The sequence below is a fragment of the Trachypithecus francoisi genome, unplaced genomic scaffold (genome assembly GCF_009764315.1).
Source record: "Trachypithecus francoisi isolate TF-2019V2 unplaced genomic scaffold, Tfra_2.0 Lachesis_group0, whole genome shotgun sequence".
NCBI lineage: Eukaryota > Metazoa > Chordata > Mammalia > Primates > Cercopithecidae > Trachypithecus > Trachypithecus francoisi.
Genome location: NW_022681453.1, coordinates 105,206,437 through 105,233,958, shown reverse-complemented (window position 1 = coordinate 105,233,958; position 27,522 = coordinate 105,206,437).

The following is a 27,522-nucleotide window of genomic DNA, read 5'->3' as shown; positions in this document are numbered from 1 at the left end:
CAAGATAGTCTCTTCCGTCAATTATAAATCACCATATATATGTCTCATTACTAATGAATCATTTGGCCTCAACACAGAAGCACTTTTTTTCTCCGTTTGGAGCCATCTCCTCAACTTTGAATTGGTATCTAAACAATTATTTTTAAAATAAATTTACTTTAGTATAGTTTGAATTTGCTGTTTGTTTCATCAGTTATGATTTCAGGTCTATATTTTCTCATTGCACCCTAATTTTTTCTCTTATTTAGAAGCCCCACTTTTCCTAAACAAGCCTTACTTTTTGCCAACATAAATTACTAAAAACTATTTTATATTTAAAAAATACCCATATATAGTTGTTAATTATCACTCTGCCATCTATACAGAGAGTTAAGTAACTTGAGAGAAAGAAGCACAACTAAATATAAAAGAAATCCCTAGAGAAGATTCTATAGTGCGGTGGTTAAAAGTGCAACCTAAAGGCAGATGGCTGCCTGAATTCTGATTACTACTAATAATTGTTTGCCTGACCTTGGGCAGGTCATTTAAACTTTTCTATGAAAAAAAATAATACTAGTATTCAAATGAGTTAATTTATATAAAACTTTTAGAACAATGCTTTCCAAGTAGAAAATACCTACTAAGTGTAGGCGGTTTTATTGTTATTAGACCAGTAGATATGCTGTGGGCAGTGAAATACTCTCTGTGAATTTGTAGAACTATTGGTCTCTTTTTAAAATCCCCATTAAGTAAAACAATATTTGCTTCAATTCCTCCAAACATAACCTTTAACTTAAATAAAGTGAAGCGTTTAGCTAAGGATATATTGTTTAGGATCTAGGTAGGTCGAGTCAATAATCTAGCAGTAGCAGTCCTGTAGTCTCAGAAAAGAAGCAGCTCAACTGCAATAAGGGAGGTTTAAGTTTGGTAGTCTTGTGACCTGAAGGAACTTTCCTTCCTTATTCCATTAAGCCTTGCCAAAACAAGTCAACTGTCAGTCACCAGCAGGATTCTTACACACCCTGAGTAACATCCCTTCTTGTCATCTCCCCACAGTCTCTTATTCCAACTTCAATTCATATTGTGTACATAAATGTGTCTGTAAATACATCTTTACACATACGGTACTATTTATATTAACTAATTTATTTCCTCTTCAATGGCCTTTGAAAATTCATCCAGAGTTTAGGATGGCAACTCTGAACAGGTATAGCTTCAATATGTTTTTGGAGACTGATTATCAACTCAAAAGTTTTCCTGTTTTTCTTCTTTATAGTAACAGTTTCACCTGAGAAAGATTTTATGAATGAGCATTGGAGCATAAAAACGTGTACTGTCAAAACAGGCTTAGAATAATTTGATAACAAATTTGGTTTTTGGATTGGTTTAATTAAAAATCTGTATTCTTTCTTTTCTTCTTCCCATTGTTGGTGTATAATAATAATAATAAAATAAAATTTCACTACTCATTCTTTCAGAAGTGCTTGCAAACACTTTGTAATAATATTTATTTAAAGCAAGCATAATTTTATAAAGCCAAAATGGTATTAAGCTTTCATGGTGAAGAAAAGAAAGATACAGGTAAGTCTTCTAGAAACTGATACCTTGGACTTGGAGAAACCTGGGTTCAATCCCAGAATTCCCACCTTGGGCAAATGTACTCAACTGTAACTGGGGACAATAACAATCCTTCTGATTTTTGTATGGATTGTTTCAGATATATTGGATTAAATATTAACATTAATATTTCATTTGAAGAAGAGTAGCACGCATAACTGACTATGCTCAGTGTGGCATTTCACTTTGTTTTTGATGAATTCTTTCAACTGTCATATTGGCATTAGGGCTGTTTTCCTTTCCCCATTAGGACAGAGCATTTTGCTTTTATATCAGGGCGTCCCACCATGGCTAGGTCATTATTTAACCATGAGCAAAGTTTGGAAATTATAAGCATGTGGGCCTTGGGCCACCACATTTTGCTTTCGTCATTAAGAGTGGTTTGTTGCTGCTGATGTGGGGCACCCCGTGATGGTGTTTCCTCCCCTTACTCTCTGACTTCCTCTTTTGTAACATTTCACATGTGGAACTTGAGTGATTAATCTTTTATGCAGTTGTTCTTATGTGCAGCATGATATGGTGGGGTCTATTCAAATCTCTAGTAGCTCTGCTGCCACTGAAAGGTAACTAATAGCTCGAGCTGGGTCTCTCATGGCTCTGGGAGGTCTCCTGTGAAAAAGCAACAGACAATATCTTGTCACATCATAAATTTATAAGGAGTTAATTAAAGGCTTTCCCTTGCATCTTAAACATATTCAGAGTCCCATATCACAAGGAATGATTCCTGTTTAATTATCAACGGCTTGTAAAAATTTCCTGCTCAAAGTGTATTTTAATGTCAGGCAGATTATCGGTACAAATGGAAAACTGTACCTGGAAAGTGTCCAAATAATATAAACTTGTACAAAAATATGTGCACATACTTTTTTCTTAATTATTTGTGAGGAGAGGCACATAAGCTAATTTTAAAACTTTTGAAACTGTCATTATAATATTTATGACTTTTAAAACATATTAAATATTGATTTATAATACCATTTGTATTTTCCAGTCAGTATACTGTATTAATTGCTGTTTCAAATTAGTTTTAAAAATAAAAACAAGTTGTATAATTACATTGCTAGAAGATTGGTGATCAATTTTAGAGACTTCAAGAACTGCGGTATGGGAATATGTTTCATCTCTGATATGAGATATTGTGAACTTTTATGTATTTTGGGGAGAAGGGAACATGATAAAAGTCAGATTCTAACATTGTGAGGAAAAATAAATTTTTAAAACCTGTTTGGATTAATATGAAAGAAATTTACCTTGAAGGACTCTCGATTATTCCCGTTAGATAATTCATTTCACCTAATGTATAATGGATAATCCATTTGGGTGATCTTATCAGAAGCCCTGAGGCTGTTTATAGTGATCTCAATAGATTACAGCCCTTCCACTGTAAAGTAAATAATCAAAATTATAATAAGTAACTATGAGGCATGAGGAAGTCATTTCATGATTCAAAAGAATTTTTTTCCAGCAACTTACCATTCATTATTCAGACGTATGTGTATGTTTACTCGAGCAGGCCTCTATTGAAAGATTGTAATTTACTCCGTAGTGAAGAGGAAATTATATTTCTACATTTATTTTAATTCTATTGCTCAAGTTTTTTGTGGGGTCAAAATGCAAAGTCTAGAAAAATTCTAATTTGGTATAAAGCAATTCTTAGAAATAGGTAGTAGGATTAAGAATAACACTACCCTAAGATTTTCGGGTCATTTATTTAACACCCTTAATCATAATATAAAATACTTTTCACTTCCTAGACAGTTGTATTCATGATAGGAGAATAAATGTTTTTTTTTTTTTTTTTCTCCCACAATTCAGACCCTCTTTAAGCTCACTGAGCAAAATACTTGCCTATATTTGGGGATGGCAAACCTGAATCTACTCTCCATTTTGAGGTACATTCACTTTTATGTATGCGTTTCTGCTCCATCTCAATCTTCCTTGTGGCACTGGCATAGGCATGTGACATATGCTCTAATAGGTCCACCTTAGACTTTTTCAGAACAAAGCAAGAAGCAGACGTTGTGTGGAATTTCTCTCCTGGCAACGTTGGGGGAAACACCGATTTTCAGAAACAGTGGCAGGCACTCAGGTGTCCAGGGAGACATATGAAGTCTGTGCTAAGGACTATGAGTAGTAGTGACTTAGCTACAGCTGTTGTAGGTAAGGTTTGAACTTTGATCTTGGTTGTTTAAGAGCCAGGGTTGACTCTATATTTCCCAGAAATTTAGCAAGCTCCTAAATATTCTTTAATAATTTTTTTCTTAAATTGGCAAGATTAGGTTCTGTTGAAAACTGAGAAGTTTGTAGGAAAATTAACATTATATCTAATAATGGACTGTTGGTCATATGGATTAACTATTAAAGTTGATGTAGAATGGCAGCATCCTTGAGAGTGTACCCCTGGCTAGAAACTAAAGTTATTGTATTTTATCTTCATTTTTCCCAATTTGAAGAAGCTTCTTACAAAGCTTCTTAGGCAAAGTTGTCACAAATTGTACTGCTCCACTTTCTGGTATGCATGAAATAGTACGTGAGGGAAAATAAAATTTCAAAATCTGCTTGGATTTTGAAGTATGGATAGTACTAATCCATAAGCTAATTTTAAAACTTTTGAAACAGTCACTATAATATTTATGACTTTTAAAACATATTAAACTATAAAACTATTGATTTATAATAGTTATTGCATTTTCCAACCAGTATATTCTATTAATTGCTGTTTTTTGCTGTTTCAAGTTATTTTAAAAATAAATACAAGTTGCATAATTAACATGTGTGTAATAGTATGGATATAATAAATACAAGTTGCATAATTTACATGTGTGTAACAGTATGGATGTAATAAATACAAGTTGCATAATTTACATGTATGTAACAGTATGGATGTAATAAATACAAGTTGCATAATTTACATGTGTGTAACAGTATGGATGTAATAAATACAAACTGCATAATTTACATGTGTGTAATAGTATGGATGTAATAAATACAAGCTGCATAATTTACATGTGTGTAATAGTATGGATGTAATCAATACAAGCTGCATAATTTACATGTGTGTAATAGTATGGGTGTAATAAATACAAGTTGTATAATTTACATGTGTGTAATAGTATGGATGTAATAAATACAAGTTGCATAATTTACATGTGTGTAATAGTATGGATGTACAGCATCCACACTATTGTGGATAATACAATGGACACTATACTATCCATAGTATGGATTTATTATGACTGGTGGAGATTTGTTTTCATAGACCAGGCTAGAGAGCCCCTGAGAGCAGAGAGAATAGGATGGAAGGTGTCAGTATGGTTGGTTTCTGGTGAGGGCTCTCTTTCCTACTTGCAGACGGCCACCTCCTCTCTATGTTCTCACATGGTGGAGAGAGGGAGAGAGCTCTGGTGCCTCTTCCTTTTCTTTCATCTATTTATCTGTTAGCTTGTTTGTTTGTTTTGAGACGGAATCTTATTCAGTTGCAAGGCTGGAGTACAATGGTGAGATCACGGCTCACTGCAACCTCCGCCTCCCGAGTTCAAGCGATTCTCCTGCCTCAGTCTCCCGAATAGCTGGGACTACAGGCACGCACCACCATGCCTGGCTAATTTTTTGTATTTTTAGTAGAGATGAAGTTTCACCGTGTTAGCCAGGTTGATCTTGATCTCCTGACCTCGTAATATGCCCGCCTCAGCCTCTCAAAGTGCTGAGATTACAGGGGTGAGCCACCAGTCCCTGCCTCTTCATTTTCTTAAAAGGTTATCTTCCCTATCATGTTAGGGTGCCACCCTTAAGACCTCATTTAACTTTTATCACATCCTTATAGGTCCTATCTCCAAATACTGTCCCACTGGGGCTTAAGGCTTAAACATACATATTTTTGGAGGAATACAAGCATTCAGTTCATACCATTCTGTCCCTACCCCTTCAAGTTCATATCCTTCTTATATACAAATATATTTCTTCCATTCTTCTATCCTCAAAACAACTCTTTCCAGTATCAACTCTAAAATATAAAGTTCAAAGTCTCATCTAAATATCATTTAAATCAGATATAAGTAGGTGAGATAGGAGGACAATTCATCCCGAGGCAAAATTCCTCCCCAGCTATAAACCTATGAAACCGGACAAATTTTGTGCTTCCAAACTATAATGGTGGGTAGATTTGAATAGATATTCCTATTCCAAAACTGAGAAACAGGAATAAAGGATGGGGTGACGCATCACAAGCAAGTCCAAAACTTAGCAAACCAAATTTTGTCAGCTCTTATGGCTTAGGAAGAATCCTCTTTGGGTCAATATTCTGTCTTCCAGGGCAATGGGGTAGCAGCACCCCCACCTGCTGCTGAGGGGTGGCCCATCTTCCCCAGCTTCCTGTGAGGGCCCCGCTCTTTGAAATCAAACAGGAAGCAACCTTACCCCTGGTGCTGTCCTGGGGGTGGCAGCCCTGATGATCTCTGAATTATGTGGTGATTTTTCTTACCTTTTCTTAAAGGCTAACACATGCTAGCAGCCTTTTTTTCACAAAGTCCTATTTATCTGTCTCCCTCACTCCCAGCTGGCAGTGTTCCTACTGGTATCCATCTGTATTCCTGGCTTCTACTTAGGGGCTGATTCAATTCCTAGTTCACACTCATACTAATCTCCTTATCAAACTTTTAATGTTCTATTCAGAACACACTTTCTAGTTTTTTGCAAAACAGATAGGCAAAGAATTTTCCAAATCTTAAGTCATGGTTTCATTTTGCTTAATAATTTCTTCTTCAACTCATCTTTCAGAAAAATGTTACTATAAGCAACCAGGCTGCACTTCCAACATTTTGCTTAGAAATCTCCTTAGTTAATATCGAATTCCGTGACTCACAACTTCTATCTTGCACAAAATACTTATACACATTTGAGCTTAGTTACTTGCCACTTTATTATAAGGATTGCCTTTCTTCCAGTTTCCAATAACCTATTCTGCATTTTCAATTAATACCTCACCAGAAATGTCATTAATGTCTGAATTTTGACAAAAAAATCTCTTGACATCATTATCTACTTTTCTAGTATGCATCTTGAAGCTCTATCAGCCTCTATCCACCCATCACCCAGTTCCAAAGTCATTCCCACACTTTTAGGTATTTTTTACAACAGCACCCCACTTCTTAGTACCAAAATCTGTCTTAGGGTTCTCTTAGGCAAGAGAAAAATAGGGTTTATTAAAAGAAAGTAGGTTACCTGATAAATGAAGTTAACATGCCCCAGTATCTGCAGTCAGCAAGCTGGGCACATAAGAGAACCAGTCACGAAGTTTTAGTCCAAATCCAAACCACCTGAGAACCAGAAGAACTGATGGGATTTTTCCAGTCCAAATTTTGGCAGGCTGAAGATCCAGACGCTGCCAATGTTTCAGTTTAAGTCCAAAGGCAAGGAGAGATTAAGAGGGAACTCTTCCTGCCTACCTGCCTTAAGTTCCCTCTTAATCTCTGGGGAAAGTCAGCTTTTTTAATCTGTTCAAGCCCTCAACTGACTAGGTGAGGCTCACATACTTTAGGGAATGTAATTGGCTTCACTCAGTCACTGAATCAGGTGTTAATCTCATCCAGGAACACCCTCAGAGACACATAGAGAATAATGCCTGGTCAAATGTCTGGCAATCTGTGGGCCAGTAAAGTTGACACATAAGATTAATCATCACAGCTACCAATAAGGTATTTTCCTAATCATTAAAACATGCACTGTGATTCATTTTGTTTGGGCCGACTTGCCTTATGTTACCATCCCTAAACCAATCATTACATATAGGAAGATGGGTTTACACACACTGATAGGCAAATCTTGGTTATGTTTAAAGCCTCAAATCAATCACATTTGCTTAGGTGACTCAGTTTGCTTCCTGGCAAGGTGTTTTGCTTACTGATTTCCAACTTTTGAGCAGATGATGGTGAAACCATCCCAAAATTGATGGTAATGTTTTTCCAATGGATGTTCAGAATTCAAGGTGCTTTTTCCAAAAGAAGGAAGAATGGCAGGTAAAGAATGCAAATTAGGCCGGGCGCGGTGGCTCAAGCCTGTAATCCCAGCACTTCGGGAGGCCGAGACGGGCGGATCACGAGGTCAGGAGATCGAGACCATCCTGGCTAACACGGTGAAACCCCGTCTTTACTAAAAAATACAAAAAACTAGCCGGGCGAGGTGGCGGCGCCTGTAGTCCCAGCTACTCGGGAGGCTGAGGCAGGAGAATGGCGGGAACCCGGGGGGCGGAGCTTGCAGTGAGCTGAGATCCGGCCACTGCACTCCAGCCTGGGCCACAGAGCGAGACCCCGTCTCAACAAAAGAAAAAAAAAAAAAAAAGAATGCAAATTATTTATCTGAACTGAAAGCTGACTAGTTAAAATTTGTATTTTAGCTGATATATAAATTCACAAGATACCTGAATGTCATGCTATACTACATATTCTGGATGAATTTCAATTGGCATTAATTCACGTTTATCACGAGTCATCTACAAGCAAAGGGCATTTTGAGTTACAGTAACTTAGGGTTCCAAGAATATGCTTCGCTCCCTATTATAGTTGTAATTTTGGGACATGAGAACTTGTCCTGTCATTTAAAAAGGAACAACACCCATCAACTCGTCCTTTACATCAGGTATAACTCCCAATGCAATCCCTCCCCCCTCCCCCCTTCCCATAATAGGCCCTGGTGTGTGATGTTCCCCTTCCCGAGTTCAAGTGATCTCATTGTTCAGTTCCCACCTATGAGTGAGAACATGCGGTGTTTGGTTTTCTGTTCTTGCGATAGCCTGATACCTGATGTAAATGACGAGTTGATGGGTGCTGATGAGTTGATGGGTGCAGCACACCAACATGGCACAAGTATACATATGTAACAAAACTGCACGTTATGCACATGTACCCTAGAACTTAAAGTATAATAATAAAAAATAAATAAATAAATAAAAAATTTAAAAAATAAATAAATAAAAAGGAACAACACAAATAACTACTTCAATATTTGGATTTACATAAAAAAAGTATCTCGGTGAGTCAGGAGTTCTATATATTTTGTCTCACTTAATACTCTTGTTAGATATGGCCTACTCTCCTTACTAAAAGTGGCTCAGTGCTGTACTTCTTTTGTGTGTACGAAGGAACACAGGAAAAGCGTTTCTTCCCACTCTAAGTCACTACTCTAATTCAAACATGCCACAGGTGTTCTTAGTCTAAAACCAAGGATGTTGGTAACTACAGCTTTTACCATTTTTATCACCCATTCTTATAAAGGGATCTTTGTAAAGTCAATTTTAAAAATAAGATTGACTTTTTCTGTCATATATTATTTCCGTATCGATTTTTGTGCATTGACCAGCCAATTTATTTAATGAAATTTTTTGAAAGGCTTTTCTCTAAAAGAAGTAAACGTTGTGATGGATGGAAATCATACTTGTGTGATTAGCTGTCTGCAGCAGAAGCTGTTGGTGCTGGGTCCATATTACCTCACTGTAATTGTAATTGTCTTATCATTGTAGTGTTCACAGGACTTTCGGCTACCAACATTTGCATTTCATTGCCATGAAGCTTTCTTTGGTAGTTGGAACCTACTCAGCATTGAACATGGACAGCTGCCATATCCAACATGCCTCCTCTTCTTCATCCCCAGTAGTCACCTTTCCCCCACTTTCAGAAGGCTAAACTGAATACTGGCAGAAGTTAATGCCAATTTCCTGCCTTTTGGGATATGGAATATAACTCAGAGGTTCCAGTTTTCCACAGGTTTCCGGAATGTGCCATTGGCATTGAGTATATGGGTAGCTGGCATAATAGCTCATACTTAATTGGCTACCCGTCTGTGGTGGATTTAACAGTGTTCCACCAAAATTCATAGCCATCAAGAAACTCAGAATGTGATCCTATTTTTAAATAGATTTTCATAGCTGTAATTAGATAAATATAGAACCATCCGTGTGGAGAAGAAAGTAAAAATGTAGTAAATCAATAAGAAAAGAAAAAGAAAAAACAGGCCGGGCATGGTGGCTCACCCCTGTAATCCCAGTACTTTGGGAGGCCAAAGTGGGCAGATCAGGAGGTCAGGAGTTTGAGACCATCCTGGCTAACATGGTGAAACCCTGTCTCTACTAAAAAAAAAAAAAAAAAAACGAAACATTAGCCAGGCGTGGTGGCAGGAGCCTGTAGTCCCAGCTACTCAGGAGGCTGAGGCAGGAGAATGGTGTGAATCTGGAAAGCAGAACTTGCAGTGAGTTGAGATCGCACCACTGCACTCCAGCCTGGGTGACACAGTGAGACTCCATCTCAAAAAAAAAAAAAAAAAAAAAGAAAAAGAAAAAACAACCAACCAAACAAAAAGTCATTAGATAAATATTTTGTGATGAGATCAAACTCATTTAGGATGGACCCTAAATCTAATGAGAGTGTCCTTACAAGAGACAGGAAAGGGTGACCAGAGACACAGGGAGGAAAGACCTATGAATGAGAGAAACGAGAAACTGAGGTTATATTGCCACAAACCAAAGAATATCAATATCAACCAGAACCTGAAAGAGATGAAGATGGATTTTCTCCTAGAGCCTTTGGAGTGAGCATGTCCCTACTGACACCTTGATTTCAGACTTTTGGGCTTCTGAATGTGACAAAATAAGTTTCTGCTGTTTTAAACCATCAAAGTTGGGGAAACTTGTTGTAGCTGCTCTAAGAAACTAATACAATTCCCATTCCTCTTACTTCCCTATTCCCATACCGAAGTTTCCTGGAATATCCCACAAAATAACTACTTGTAATCAAATCATTGAGTCAGGGTCTGGTTCTGGGGTCCCCCAAATTAAGACACTGACCCAACTCTTGACAGTACTGATTTTCTGAATTCCAATCTGACTTCCTTGAATTTATGGGAAATTAGGTACATAATGATAGATGCACCTTTTGCACATCTGTGCTCAATTTTGGCATCTCTGTGTTGGCTAGATGATCTACAGAGTTGTCATCTACAGGGGAATATTCACGCATTTTTAACAGTTCTTTCTATGCTTTTCCTCATATTTCTAAGAGCCAGGAAAAATGACATTGATGGCAGTGATGCTGCAGGTTTTGGCTATAGCACCATCTGCCTGAACCAAGTTTGCTGCTCTCAGAGTTTTAGAATAACAATTATTGTTGACTTCACATAGATCCAGGCGAGAGATCCATAGAGTGCCGTAAATGGGTGGGCACACAAGAGAAATTTCTTTTTAGTCTGTGCTGTGAAACATCCTCTCCTAAATAAGGAGTAATTTTATTTTTAACATGCTTTCATGTTATAAGTAATGATATAATATTTTGGAGTATTCAAATGCTTGGGATACATATTTCTGATGGTGATTTATTTTCTACCTTTTGGGTTGTTTATATGCATCAAAGTCAGCATTCAGGATTCTGGATTCGCACAGTCTTTTTGTTTCCTTTAAAATCATCAGCGGTCTAAATCTGCCACTGAAGTTTTCCATTGTGTGTGGAGTAATGCCCCTTTCATGTTCTTGAATTTGGAATATTTTATTCTTTAATCTTAAATTAGGTGCATTATCAGTTTTAGGAAAAAGCTAAAGTTCTCTGAAACGTATATGAATGTTTTCAGAACTTTAGCTTACATCATCTCTCTATTATCTATGTACCTATCTATTTACACACCAATCTATACAACCACACCTTACACACACACTTACACATGCAAAAACACCCACATATGAGATTTTAACCAGTTTTAATAGAAAAGACTTTGGTCTATGTGTCAAATGCAGGGTGTTTTAAAGTTTGTGAGATAATAGTAAGAAAAGTCTCAAGACACATTTATGGTAAGCTTATTTTGAAGATATTAAATTCAGGCAAATCATATAGCACATATAAAACAATTAAGTCTCCATATACCTATCTGATATGATTTATCAAATATGAGATAGTGTACTATATGGCAAATTTTCTAGATAACTAAGTTTATCTATATTATCTAAATAACCAAGTTTAGTCTTATCTTTTCTAATTATTCTTTGTTTTAATAAAAACTAAAAATTACAAGAATAAATGCTTATAGCGTAGACTGATAGCTGAACATCTCAAATAGAGATGCACTATTCTTGTATATTTTATACACAGAAAGTTAAATGGAAATTTGAGCCACTATTAAAATGTTAGATAATTTATTTCTCCTTATAGCCCTGCAAAATATTTGAAAGATTTATGTGATAATATTTTGATATAATTGTTGGTCCTTAGAATTAAACCATGCCTGAATTTGTTATATTAGATTAATACTCTCCATAAGAATCTCTAGTTGAAAGTTCAACTAGGGTTACTGACAGGAGTTGAGTAGGAGTATAAGTTATCAAGTTTTTTGTTTCGTTTTTTGTTTGTTAGGGCTGGAGTGCATTGGCGCACCATATCAGTTCACTGCAACATCCGCCTCTCGACTTCAAGTGATTCTCCTGCCTCAGTCTCCTGAGTAGCTGGGATTACATACGCGCGCCACCACGACCAGCTAATTTTTGCATTTTTAGTAGAGAGGGGTTTCACCATGTTGGCCAGACTAGTCTCGAAATTCTGAACTCGTGATCCGCCTGCGTCGGCCTCTCAAAGTGCTGAGATTATAGGCGTGAGCCACCGCTCCAGGCTCAAGTTTGTTTTTAAGTCGGTAACACACAGTTGTATTAGTCTAAATCTGCAGTCCATAACACGCAAACATTTTCTGCTTTCATTTTCCTTAATTAATAAAATTTTATCTTCCTATTTACTTATTAATAGGCTAAAGCCTTCCCCAATGTCAACCTCAAAGGTACATTTTTAAAAATGTACATACATAATGTTGAGTTACGAGCTTCATGTGCTTCTTCCTCATTGTTCTTCACTGAACTGTCTATTTCTGAGTTCTGCCCATGATAATAAATGTAAATTCAATTCATTATTTCTGACTGCTTTTCTTGGTTCTAACATTTGCTTATACCACATTTTACTCATCTATTTTTCAATTGAAAGGCATTTAAGCTGTCTCAAATTCTTGCTATTTCAATCAATGCTAAAATGAATATCTTTGTAAATGTCTTTTTGTAGATTTGCAAATGATTCTTCTAGGCATTACCAGAAGTGGAATTGTTGGATAATTTAAAACATTTCCTAAATGTGGTCTAGAATGACCATAAAAATTTACATTTCTACAAGCAATGCATGAGGCCTAGTTTTTCCACAATCTCAACAAAAATTTATGTCATTAAATGTAGTTTATTGACTTTCTGGTGGATATAAAATCAGATCTTATTACTATGTTTATATGTATTCCTTGAGTTTATCTTAAAGATTTTGTTCAGATGAATGGTAATTGGTATCTTTATAATGTTGTCATTATATTTGTATATGTCACTATGTTTGTATTTTATATCCTTACATATTTTCATAAACATTTTATTCAGTTTTAGGTTACTGTTTAGTTTATACTTTTTGTAGCTGTGGAAAATACTATTTTATTTTCTTGTAAACACAAATAGAAAATATTTGCAGTAATTTTCCCCTTCATTATATCCCTGACTATCTAGGTGAACTCAGTATTTCTAACAAATTATGGCTTGTGTTACATTTTCTATGTAAAATTATCATAGCATTCATTATTTTATATCACTGCCTTGGCTAGATCTTCAACACCTTGTAGCAAATTAGTAATCAGCTGGTACACTCCATGAAACTGCTCTGCATTCTGATTGGTTGGCATTTATTTTGGACACGTTTTTAAACATTTTGAATGTTACCCCTGAAGAGATTAATCTTTATTTTGTTTTCAACTCTAAGTAGAATTCTTTTAAGCTTTTTCCCTTATGTAGAATTACACAATTTGTAAGTTTTTGTAGATAACCTTTATCAGATTGAGAAAGTATGGCTTATTCTTTCCCTAAGATTTTCAAAATAAATAGTTGTTGAACACAATCAAATGCTTTGTACTAATGCAGAGATGCCCTCTCTCACCACTCCTATTCAACATAGTGTTGTAAGTTCTGGCTAGGGCAATCAGGCAGGAGAAAGAAATGCAGGGTATTCAATTAGGAAAAGAGGAAGTCACATTGTCCCTGTTTGCAGATGACATGATTGTATATTTAGAAAACCCCATCGTCTCAGCCCAAAATCTCCTTAAGCTGATAAGCAATTTCAGCAAAGTCTCAGGACACAAAATCAATGTGCAACAATCACAAGCGTTCTTATACACCAATAACAGACAGAGAGCCAAATCATGAGTGAACGCCTATTCACAATTGCTTCAAAGAGAATAAAATACCTAGGAATCCAACTTTGTGTGTGTGTGTGTGTGTGTGTGGCACCTTATAGGGGTATATTTTCTGATGACAAACTACCCATTTGTTCCTGGGACAAATGGTTCTTAGTTATGATTTATTATTTTAGTGCAATACTGGAATCATTTAGTTAATAATCGAATTAGAAACTTGGCTCAGCTTCACAGGTACATTGACTTTTTTTTATTATTATTATATTTTAAGTTCTGGAATACATGTGCAGAACCTGCAGGTTTGTTACATAGGTATACACGTGCCATGGTAGTTTTCTGCACCCATCAACCCGTCACCTACATTAGTTACTTCTCCTAATGCTATCCCTCCCCTAGCCCCCCACCCCCTAACAGGCCCTGGTGTGTGATATTCCCCTCCCTGTGTCCGTGTGTTCTCATTGTTTGACTCCTACTTATGAGTGAGAACATGCAGTGTTTGGTTTTCTGTTCCTGTGTTAGTTTGTTGAGAATTACAGCTTCATCCGTATCCTTGCAAAGGATATAAACTCATCCTTTTTTAATGGCTGCATAGTATTCCATGGTGTATATGTGCCACATTTTCTTTATCCAGTCTATCATTGATGGGCATTTGGGTTGGTTTCAAGTCTTTGCTATTGTGAATAGTGTTGCAGTAAAATTATGAATAGTGTTGCAGTAAACACTGTGCATGTGTCTTTATAGTAGAGCGATTTATAATCCTTTGGCTATATACCCAGTAATGGGATTGTTGGGTCAAATGATACTTCTGGTTCTACATCCTTGAGGAATCACCACACTGTCTTCCACAGTGGTTGAACTAATTTACACTCCCACCAACAGTGTAAAAATGTCCTATTTCTCCACATCCTCTTCAGCATCTGTTGTTTCCTGACATTTTAATGATCGCCATTCTAATTGACATGAGATGGTATCTCATTGTGGTTTTGATTTGCATTTCTCTAACAACAGTGATGATGAGCTTTTTTTGTTCACATGTTTGTTGGTGCATGAATGTCTTCTTTTGAGAAATGTCTGTTTATATCCTCTGCCCACTTTTTTATGGGTTTGTTTTTTCTTTTAAATGTGTTTAAGTTCTTTGTAGATTCTGGATATTAGCCCTTTGTCAGATGAGTAGATTGCAAAAATTTTCTCCCACTCTGTAGGTTGCCTGTTCACTCTGATGGTAGTTTATTTTGCTGTGCAGAAGCTCTTTAATTTAATTAGATCCCATTTGTCAATTTTGATTTTTGTTGTCATTGCTTTTGATGTTTTATTCAAGGCTATAGTAACCAAAACAGCATTGTACTGTAACAAAACAGATATATAGACCAATGGAACAGAACAGAAGCCTCAGAAATAATGCCACACATCTATAACCATCTGATCTTTGACAAACCTGACAAAAAGAAGCAATGGGGAAAGGATTCCCTATTTAATAAATGGTATTAGAAAAACTGGCTAGCCATATGCAGAAAACTGAAACTGGACCCCTTCCTTACACCTTATACAAAAATTAGCTCAAGATGGATTAAAGATTTAAACATAAAATCTAAAACCATAAAATCCCTAGAAGAAAACCTAGGCAATACCATTCAGGGCATAGGCATAGGCAAAGACTTCATGATTAACCTGTATTTTTTATCTGGCCACTGTCTTTATCAGTTTTTGATCCAGATTATACTAGTCTCATAAAATCAATGATTACTACAACTTATAGAAAGAATTATTATATACTTTGGGTGCTTGTCATGTTAGGAATCTTCTATGCACTTCCTCTGTACAAACCATGAAATTATGGCATAACCCAATACATCTTAAAGTGAGATCAGAGACTTTCTTTTACTTTGAAATATTTTAACCAATTATCTAGTACTTTATCACAATTACTACCATTGTCATTTAATACAGATGACTTGGAATATCAACTAACATTTATTGCATATTTTAAATCTTCAAAGTCTCACACGTCTATTAATTTATAAATTCTCCTGAGAATACAACAGCAATGATAGGTAGACACTATTAAGAATCTAAATTTACATAAGGAATGTAGTGGATCTGTTGAAGTCGCAAAGCTTATAATAAATGGCACCAGGCCAGGATTTGAACCCACATAGCCCCTAATTATTATGATACATTGTGCATCAAATAATAATGATTTCTAACAACTTATAAGTAAGAGAACATTTCTGTGCTGAGAGAGTTTGATAAAAACCTCACTGTAATAATAATGGTTTGCACTTTTTCAGAAAGTAAAATTATCAGCAGTTTAATTTCTTTAATGGTAATTGTCTCATCAAATATTGCTACAATATTGCCTAGCAGGTCAAAGCACAGGCTTTCATCAAAATAGCAAAGTCGATTAATAACAGAAGCTATCCAAAGAGAAATTTTTAGACAGTATTTTTTATATAAATTGCAGCAAAATAAAACATAAATTGTAAATCAAAACTACAAGAAATAATATAGTCTGTATACCATTATTTATATCTAATGTTATTAAAATGTTTAGTATTTGATTACAGATTGAAGAAAAATCACTTAAAATAATGTTCTCAGTCCTTCAGTAGCAGTATCATTGAGTTTCTAAAATAGTTTAGATGATTATTTTTATTGTCTTATTACAAAAGACTTTTTTCCCCTCTAACAGCCAAACTTGTTCTATTTATAATTCAGTCTTATAATTTATATAAATAGAAACTAAAAATGTATACTTTTCAACTAAAAGGTAGTATTTAGATCCCAGGTTCAAGATTTACCTAAATAAGGACAAGTCTCTTTCTTTTGAAGACTGTTACTCTGCAAGTTTGATATACTGATTTATTAAACAATGCCGAAGTAGTGCATAGGGGGTTATGACAGTGAAAAACTATTTGAAGTGTTTCCATCTATCTTATCAATTTCATTAACCATTATTTCCTGCTGAGTTGTAGGACACTTGGTGTCAGGTGGTATGTTTGTTGACAACACTTTGGCATTGTGCTTTTTTCTACTATAACTGAAACATCTATACTTACTAGAGAGATGAGAAGAAGGTGGCAAGAATTAAGCACAGCTTTGTAAGAAATGTAAAGTGACAAGTGTTTCCTTAACTTGAGGTGGCTGTAGGCCCAAAACAAATGAACAGGAGGTTGATTTCTATGCTACTCACATACCTTTCAGTAGTAATTAATGATTAAAATTTATGATCTGTATAGTTTTAATTAAAATGGTATTAAGCCTTCTAATATCAGAAACGCAAATTAACTCTAAATGCTAATGTAAAGAAATACATTACATCTCACACGTGAAATCCCAGGAGTGTGTAATTTTTTTTCCTGTCAGATCAGTATCAAATTATCTACTACATATTTTTATATTTTAAGAGTATGTTTGAAAGATATTTTAAAAAAATACAATTGTGTCAACTGAAAAAACGATGTATAATCCCCGTGTTATGGAAATTTAATAAATGTTTAATGAATAAATACATGATTTATTAATATTTCTATTCTACAAATATTTGAAGACGTATTTATCTTTTCAGCAAACAAGTGTACAAATCAATGAACATATGAAGTAGGCTGAATAATGGCTTTCAAAGATATACACCTCCTAACCGCTGGAACCTGGGACTGTTACCTCATACGGCAAACGGGACTTTGTGGATGTGATTATTTTAAGGATCTTGAAAAGGAGATTATCCTGAATTTTCCAGGGGAACCCCCATGCTGTCACAGGGTCCCTATAAGAAGGAGGCATTGTTTTAAATGGTAAAGATCAGCAGCATTTTTACATTTTGCACATTGTATGATTTAAAGCTCCAAAAATTTCAGTGGTATAATCCGTGTAGCAATGGAAGTGGCTATAAACTCATAAATTGTATTGCAGCCTTAGGATACAGAAAAAGACCTTGAGCAAAATAAAATAAAATATTTTTATAAAAGCAACTAAGAATTTCAGAAAAGCTGGTAAAACCTAATGTTTACTATCTTGCCATAATCAAATTATTACTTTATTTTTAAAAGTAAAATATTACATAACCCTATTTTGTGAATAGTAAGTGAAAAGTTTTAACTTTAATGTAGTTATTTTGTTTTAAAAATACTAACATAATTGATATTTTGGCTAACTCATAATGATATCTTAACATTTTTGTATGGATAAATAAATAAGTTATTTAGAAAACAAAGTCTATGTTGACTACACATAAATATAGGGTTTGGTTGTATCCATGCCCAGTAATTAATTCCCAGGAAAAAGTTAATTTTGTGGTAACTGCTACTGATTTTATAATTATGAAAATACATTGAGCAGTCTTTTACTTATTTAGCAAACATTGTCATAGGTAAATCTGTTATTTTTTAAACATTATTTATTTATTTTAAATGATACATAATAGATTTACTTTTTGGGGGTAATACATGTAATAATTTGAGACATTCATATACTTTGTAAAGATCAAATCAGGGTAACTGGGACCTTCCTTCTGTATTAAAAATATTTTTCGCCTCTGCTGTAGCCATGCCATGTGTTTATGAAATGGATCTGTGAAGACCTAAACTGTTTTTTGCCATTTCAATAATAATGCATATAGTTGTGTGATTATTCCATAATGATGTCTAAGGCACAAAGAACAACCGTTCCCTGAATTATTGATTCGCTGGCTAAACGTTTAATAAAGCAATTTATTGCTGCAAAAATATAGAAGGAAGCAGTGATCAGAGGGATAGAAGTTGATGTTATAAGGAAGCAGACAGGTTTGAAGATGCTAAGCTGCTAACTTTGAAGACGGAGGAAACTTTCCACCCCCACTCTTGTGGACCAAGGAATGCAGCGAATGCAGTTCTAGAAGCTGAAAAAGGCAAAGAAACTGATTCTCTCCAAGAGCCTCTTGTGCTAGCACAACCCTTCCAACAATTAGTTTTGGTCCATTAGAACCCATTTCAGATTTCAGACCACCAGGACTATGAGATAATTTTGTTGTTGTTGTTCTAAGCCGTGAAATTTGTGATAATAGGTATCAGTGGCAACTAGAAAGCTAATATACCACCTTACAAACAATGGAAGATATATCCACAATTGCAATTTTATCATAGCAAGTCTAGATCAGTTTGCAAACACTTTTTCTACTTACTTATCTTCTATTCACTTCTCAGTTCTTTTTTTTTTTTTTTTTTTTTTTTGAGACGGAGTCTCGCTCTGTCGCCCGGGCTGGAGTGCTGTGGCCGGATCTCAGCTCACTGCAAGCTCCGCCTCCCGGGTTCCCGCCATTCTCCTGCCTCAGCCTCCCGAGTAGCTGGGACTACAGGCGCCGCCACCTCGCCCGCCTAGTTTTTTGTATTTTTTAGTAGAGACGGGGTTTCACTGTGTTAGCCAGGATGGTCTCGATCTCCTGACCTCGTGATCCGCCCGTCTCGGCCTCCCAAAGTGCTGGGATTACAGGCTTAAGCCACCGCGCCCGGCCCTCAGTTCTTAATAATATATTTGTTCCTTCTCCTCAGTCCTGTTTTACTTGTTTCACAAATGGTTTGGCAGGTTCTGTGACGAAGGTTTAAGATATAATAAATTTACTAAGCTATGATCTCTGTTTCACGAGACTAACAAAGAGTTACAGGAAAAATGAAAGAAAACCATGAAGTTAAGAACCACTCTCTAGAGTTACTTGGTCCAATGCAGTCGTCACTAGCCAGATGTGGCTACTGAACATTTGAAATGTGGCTAGCTTGGATCAAGATGTGCTATAAGTACAAAATAAGTACACATGTGATTTCAAGGGCTTAAGTAAAAAAAAAAAGTAATACATTTCAGTAACTTTTATATTGATTACACATTACAATAATATTTTGGAGATAATTGCTAAATAAAATATATTATTAAATTGTCTTTTCTTGTGTCTTTTAATTTTTAATGGGGCTATGGATACTTAAAATTATATATGTGGCTTACTTATTTCTACTGAAGAGTGCTGATCTTGATTACACTCTTTGAGAGTGTAGGGGTCTGTTATGTGTTGAACTGTGTCCCCTCAAAATTTATATGTTGAAGTACTAATCTCCAGTAGAACAGAATGTGACCGTATTTGGAAATTGAGTTTTGCAGATGTAGTTAATTAAGATGAGGTCACTTGGGTGTGCACTACACTACTAAATGGAAATTTAGCTGAGTGCAATGGCTAGTATCTATAATCTCAGCACTTTAGGAGGCCAAGGTGGGAGGATTGCTTGAGCCCAGCAATTTGAGAACAGCCTAGCCAACATATGGAGACCTCACCTCTATTAAAAAAATTTTTAAAAGCCTGGTGTGGTGGTGGGTAGTGGTGGGTACGCTCAGTTCCAACTTCTCAGGAGGCTGAGGTGAGATCTCTTGAACCTGGGAAGTCAATTCTGTAGTGAGTCATGATCATGCCACTGCATTTTTTTGTCTCAAAATAATAATAATAATAATTAATTAAAAATTAAAAGGGAGATTTGGACATAGAGATAGTCACAGTGGATATACCATGCAATGCAATGTAAAGATGATGGCTCATTGCATCTATAAGTCAAGCAAAGATTGCCAGAAAACCATAAGAAGCTGAAGGAGAGGCACGAAACTTCTTCTTCACAATACTTCAATTTAATGCATCCTGCTAATACTTTGATTTCAGACGTTTACCTCCATATCTGAAACAATAAATTTCTCTTGATGCTGCTGATTATAATGTTGTTGATTATGTGGTACCTAGCGATGTCATTTCTAGCAGAGTAATACAGGGATCTTTTTCAGAATAATGTGTTTAGTTGTGCAAATAAAATGCATATTGCTATAAAGAAAACAAATAATAAAGAACTACTTGAATTAAAAATATATTATGAAGTCACATGTATTCTTTTTCACACTGCTATAAAGAACTTCCCTGAGACCGGGTAATTTATAAAGGAAAGAGGTTTAATTGATTTACAGTTCCACACTGCGGAGGAAGCCTCAGGAAACTTATAATCATGGCAGAAGATGAAGGGGAAGCAAAGCACCCTCTTCACAAGGCTTCCTCCTTCAGCTTCCTTCACCTTCCTCCTTCAGCAGGAAGGAGAAGTGCAGAGAGGAGGAAGAAGATTCCCTTATAAAACCATTATATCTCCTGATAACTCACTCATTATCATGAGAACTGCATAAGGGAAACTGCTCCCAGGATCCAGTCACCTTCCTCCCTTGACACATGGGGATTACAGGTCTCTTCCTCAACACGTGGGGGTTACAATTCAAAATGAGATTTGTGTGGGAACATAGAGCCAAGCCATATCATAATATGTGTGCTTCTTTATTAACACATTTTATAAAAAGACCTTCTATGAATTCTAGTGTCTTCCTCTGTCATTACCTTTCCTGTAACATTGGATTCTACATATGACTCACTCATTCCTAGAAGTGTTTTTTTCTTTAGCTTTGCCAGTCATAGTCTATTCTGGTTCTCTGTTTCCTTGTCTTCCACCTGGCCTTCAAATATGGGAAATTTTTAAGGGTTCTATCTTCACACCTTTTCTTTTCTCCCTCTTAGACTCTATTTCATGAACTACGTTCTGATGACTCTTCCATCCCGACTTACCTTCTGAAATCCAGAAAATATTCTTAACCGGACATTTCCACTTGTATTTCTAACCAGAATCTCAAGTTCAACTTTACTTCTATTTTAAAGTAGTCAATTAGGCAAAGATTTATCAGTTGTTAAGGGCAGAATTCATTTAATTATACTGCTGTCTTTATTTCACTTGCCACATTCAATCGGTGCTATCAGTTTTATATCATAACTTTAAAAGTTTTAATAAATATTATTTTCTCCTGTCATCACTGTAGCATAAACACTTTTTGTTGTTTGTTTCATACTTGGATTATTGGGAACATCTACCTCCTGGATCCCTAAACACCAAATTTAGAGTCTCTGGAGAGTCATTTAGAAATGCAAATGTAGGCCGGGCACGGTGGCTCAAGCCGGTAATCCCAGCACTTTGGGAGGCCGAGACGGGCGGATCACGAGGTCAGGAGATCGAGACCATCCTGGCTAACACGGTGAAACCCCGTCTCTACTAAAAATACAAAAAAAAAACTAGCCGGGCAAGGTGGCAGGTGCCTGTGGTCCCAGCTACTCGGGAGGCTGAGGCAGGAGAATGGTGTGAACCCGGGAGGCGGAGCTTGCAGTGAGCTGAGATCCGGCCACTGCACTCCAGACCGGGCGACAGAGCAAGACTCCCTCTCAAAAAAAAATAAATAAATAAATAAATAAATAATCTGTTATTTGTAAAAGGTGTGTGCAAACTCCAGGCAGTTGCTTTACTGGATACATAAGAAAATGGCAAATAGGAAGAAAGACAGAAAAAAACAAAAGAGAGAGAGAGAAAGAGAGGGTGAAATATTCATATCCTTGGCTATTGGTATCTGTAATAGTAGTTAAAATGAAAGTAAGACGGAGTGATGAGGCAGATAGTGACCTGGGCCAGGTTGCATTCCAGCCAGCCTGTGCTGCAGCCCCTAGTCTCAGATCCTCTTCCAAAGGGAGATGTTATGCTGAAATAACACATTGCAATAGTTAGAATAATTCAAAAGAGAATGAGATAAACAACGAGGAAAGATGAAAGGAAGGAAAAGGGGAGCGACTCCTCCCAGGAGGGGTGAAATAATTAAAGGTTATTAAGAAGTAAGATGCATAAAGCAGACATTGATAAGGGTTAAACATATTTAATGCAACACTTTTGGGAGTTGGGTGGGCTGATAGGATCTCTTGTTAGTCCACAGTGTTAAAGAGCCAAAACAAATACGCTTTATTCAACCTAGTATTGGTGAAATTTTAAAAAACTGGAAGGCAAAGATGGTGAAAAACCTGTCCTCAGCAACAGGTTTGTGCAATGGTCCCACAATCTATAAAGATTGATTAAAAAGTCAGTGTCCTTCACCTCAATGCCCGGTTGGGTACTCAAGGCCATCTGCACTTGAGTGAGTACAATCGTCAGTCAGTATATGGAAAAAAGATGTTACTAGGACTCCCTCTCAAGGGAACTCCATGCACTGTGGTTCCCAAACTTGATAAATTCCTACTGGGGACTAAAGTTAGGTTGGGAGGACCTAAGAAGCATGCAAGGGTTGATAGGATTAAGGTGAAAATTGGATGAAAAGTTGATATATTTAAGCAGATTTTATGCAAAATGCTTGTGTCTTTTTATCTGGATGTATTATGGAAATGGATATTACATACGACTGGGGAATACTTTACCTAGTACTATGAAACAGAAGGCATGTAACAGACTTAATTGGATATGCTAAATGGAAACCAATAAGATGGCCACCCAAATTAACAACTTGTGTGGACAAGTTGTTAATTTAAGAATACCTGTTGGGCAAAATAGGTTAGAATGTCAGCATCTGGTTGTTTTATTTGGACTTGGTGGGACACATATTTTATAGGTGAAAATAGTTGCTAAATCTTGTAGATAAAACCACTTGAAAAGAGTCTCAGAGTTCTATGGCAAATGCCTGGGGGCACAACCCAGCATTAACTGCTGGGATTTTAGATTCCAGTATCTCCATTAGAGTGGCAAGTGTTAGCTTGCTATCAGATGTTAATTGAAACTGCCCCTATGCACATGATGTAAAATAATCTTGAAACCTGAAATAAACACATTATCTGGGGTGACGTCAATAAAGCAGTCCAATGGGAAGGATAGTAAGTAATTGGAACTGTTTCATGATAAGATGGAAATGGTTTGTATAGAAATGTAATCCCAAAGGAATGCCAAAAAAAAAAAAAATTCAATGTATTCACAAGTTGATAATCTATTTTCCTTTAGGACTGAAGTTCTAACCACCTGGGCATCTGCCTGATCGGATTGCCATTCACATAGCTCTTCTGTGACCACAAATGGATGGCTTGGTTTACGGATGGCAGTTCCAAGTGAAAGAGCAGCATCTTGTTTGGAAGGCTAACTACTCTGATCAAAGAAAGTAAAAGTAGACTAGCTTGGTGGACTAAAAACTGCCTGCTGCTTGGCCCTATGGTTGCGTTTTTATTGACTCATGGCCAATGAGCAGCCCATGGCATGGTCATATGCTCAAGCAGAAAGGCAATGTAAAACTGTCCTACTAAAGGGATGAGATCATATGGGGAATGGTCCTGGGGAAATAACTTTTGGAATTTGAGGAGTGAATTGAAGTAGGATATGATGATTTTCATTGAAGGAAGCCTATTCTGGAATGAAAAATTGATAGAAGCCAGTGAGTAAACACCCTGATGTGTTTGCTTTAGGTGGCAATCTGGGCTTTTGAAACACGTGAACCTTAGGGATCTGCCTCAGTGCAGGTATGGACTATGTCTAGACATATTCCTCTTGTACGCTGCTAATCATGTCAATAGATTCTTCCTCATGGTGGTTTATCTCATGATGTGATGATTAATAGTGATTTGTGTTTTTTGTTTTGCTTTTATTTTTCATAATAGTTTCATATTGGGTTGTATGATTGCTTCAAGAAAAGAATTTTTCATTTGTCTTTTTTGAAGCTCTGAGAATTCAAAAAGTTTCAAATTATTTTTTATGCTAATCACTCACATTGACAATCCTTTCACCAGACAAGTAGTGTAAATTTGGATTCTCCACATATGTGTGACAGATTTGTTTTGTCATGAAATTTTATAAAAATTTCTATCATCTCTCTTTTCGGTTGCATTGTGTCTCCCCAGCTCATCTTCCAAAGTGATATGCTGATGATCTAAACCCTGGTACCTGTGAATGTGAACCTAGTTAGAAGGTCTTTGGAAATGTAACAAAGTTAATACGAATTCAGACTGGATTATGAACAGCCCTCAGTGATTGGTCTTCCTACACGAAGAGAGATTTGGATCCACACAGATATATGTAAGGAAGAAAATCATGTGAGGAAGGATGCAGATATTAAAGTGATATAGCAACAAAGCAAGGAAAGCCAAAGCGTTCTGCAGGAAGCAATTTCTAACTAAACTCTCTCTACTTCTTTTATTTTCAATGCAAAATGTCTTGGTTTGAAGCACAAGAAGTCTATATTGGTTCAGTACATGGTGGTGTTAAAAGCAGAAAGCTCTCATCTTAAAACCCTCCCCTACAAATAAACTATGCTCCCTTTATAGAAAAGTGTTGTTTACTAACATGTCATAAACTATTTTTCTGTAATACCTTTACTCTCCTGTCCTTTTCATTGAGATTCTTTTTTTCCATTCTTATTCCAACTTCTCTATTTTCATTTACTTATTTTTGAGACGGAGTCTAGCTCTGTTGTCCAGGCTGCAGTGCAGTGGCACAATCTGGGCTCATTGCAACCTCTGCGTCCTGGGTTCAAGTGATTCTCCTGCCTCAGTCTCTCCAGTAGCTGGGACTACAGGCACGTGCCAACATGCCCGGCTAATTTTTTGTATTTTTCGTAGAGACAGGTTTTCACCGTGTTAGCCAGGATGGTCTCGATCTCCTGACTTCGTGATCCGCCCGCCAAAGTGCTAGGATTATAGGCGTGAGCCACCGCGCCTGGGCCCAACTCCTCTATTCTTGAGCTAAGCCTCTTTGAAACCCTCAGGATGAATTGCGCATTTTGTTTGTATTTCTGCACATATCAGGAAAAAAAATCATTAAAATATTAACTTATTCAAAACTCAAATTATATTTTATTTTATAGCCCAGGGCTTTGCACAAAATAGAACCTTTTTTTAAGTGAGAAAACAGAGGACAATATTTTTGATATGTCATCTTCAACATTAATAGAAATTAAAAATTACTAAAAATAATTATATGACCTTTCAAAGATCTTTGTTCTAAAATAACATAATTAAAATGGTTTGCAGCATTTTAATATAGAGAAAGGATTGTCCTACCTATCTTTTAAATGGAATATGTTCAGAGATGCCAGCATTATGTCATTATTTGAACCTAATGCTACACATGAAAAATATATAAATCCATACTTACCATGCTCCCTGTAACAACCAACCTAGCAAGGTAAATCAGATGGCCTCAATGGAAACATTTTCTATATTATTTTTCTTTGAATCCTCAGTATCATGGCACACAAAAAAGAGCTCAGAATATGTTGTATGAGCTAATGAGTCAGTGGATGCAGAGAAACGATTTATAAAAAATGATTTTTACAGTCAAAAACCACCAACAAAATACATCCTTGATACATCTTATGTTAAAGTAAGTATTTTTGAAATATGAGAAATGTATTGATTTCTGAATTATGTGCCAGGTTGCATTTTAGATGGCATTACAAGGCTGTTTTCCAATAGTATCTAGTACTCAATAGCCCTTCAGTGAACTCATAATTATTTTGTATATGCTTACAGTTGCATTCATCTCTCTGCCATTCTTTCAAAGTTGGCTGTGTTCAGGAGAAAATCAAGCTGAACTCACTCAGTAAACAAAGAAAACTCTTTCCAAACCATGTGATAAGGAGAGTTTTCATTTGGCAGAGCCAAGGTCTTGTCTGATGAATTAAATTATACAGTCCATGACAACAAAAAATATATCTTATGCCAACTTTATTCAACACATGGATCATGGATTTGGCCTTTTGGCTGAATTATATTTTTAACAGTTGCTTTTGGGTTTGCTTCCACAGAGAAAATATTAACGTTTTTTCAAACCTCAGAATGACACCACCTGTTCATTTATTCATGGGACGGACATTTGCTGAACATGTACTATGTGGAAATAATGCCATTAGGAAGTTCATATTCTATAGGAAAGAATTTTAAGAAAATTATAGTCTCTGTATAACAAGTCTGCAACATATGTAAAATGCTACAGTTGTGCAGCAGATGAGGAAATTTTTTAAAATTGTCATGGGGCCATGAATAACCCAGTTGCTTTACTGAGATGACCCTTCAAGGCCATGTCTTCAAGTTGTACTGAGTAGATTTCAAGGACAAAGAGTATTAGACAGGTGTCTTTCCCCACTCTTAGTGGTCTATCTTGCTAAACCTATGTGCATCAGCATCCCTCTAGACATAACAACCATGGCAGATTCCACCAACTAATCAGAGTTGGCCAGGCCTCAAGATAGTCTTTCTGTCACTTTTGTTGATAGAGATTATATTCTGATGAAACTTGTTAGAACTTACTATAAGAGTAACCAAGAATATTCAGCACAGCGACATTGAGAAGCCAATCCAGTGAGAAAGACACATTTACTTGTCAATGTGACTTACATTCAACCATATCAACATACCTTGAAAATAAATTATATGTATATGTGTGTGTATGTGTGTGTGTGTATCCAGTTGATCCTTTGTATCTGTGAGTTCCACATCTGTCGGTTTGAGCCACTATGAATAAAAAATATTCAAAAACTAATAATGAACCAAAAGTGAAAATACAGCAATAAAAATTACGCAAATAAAACCAATACAGTATAAGAACTATTTACATAGCATTTACATTGTATTGGGCATTATGAGTAATCTAGAGATGATTTAAAGAATATAGGAGAATGTATGTGGATTATATATAGCCTTACCATGCATTTTATATGAGGGACCTGAGCATCCACAAATGTTGGTGTCAAGTTTCCTTTGGAGGTGGGGGATGGGGCTTACGCTGTTTTAGGATTTCTTAATTCTTTGTATTATAAACATATATTTGGTAGACATTTTAATAAAAGGAAAATCCATTTTAATTTTCTAAT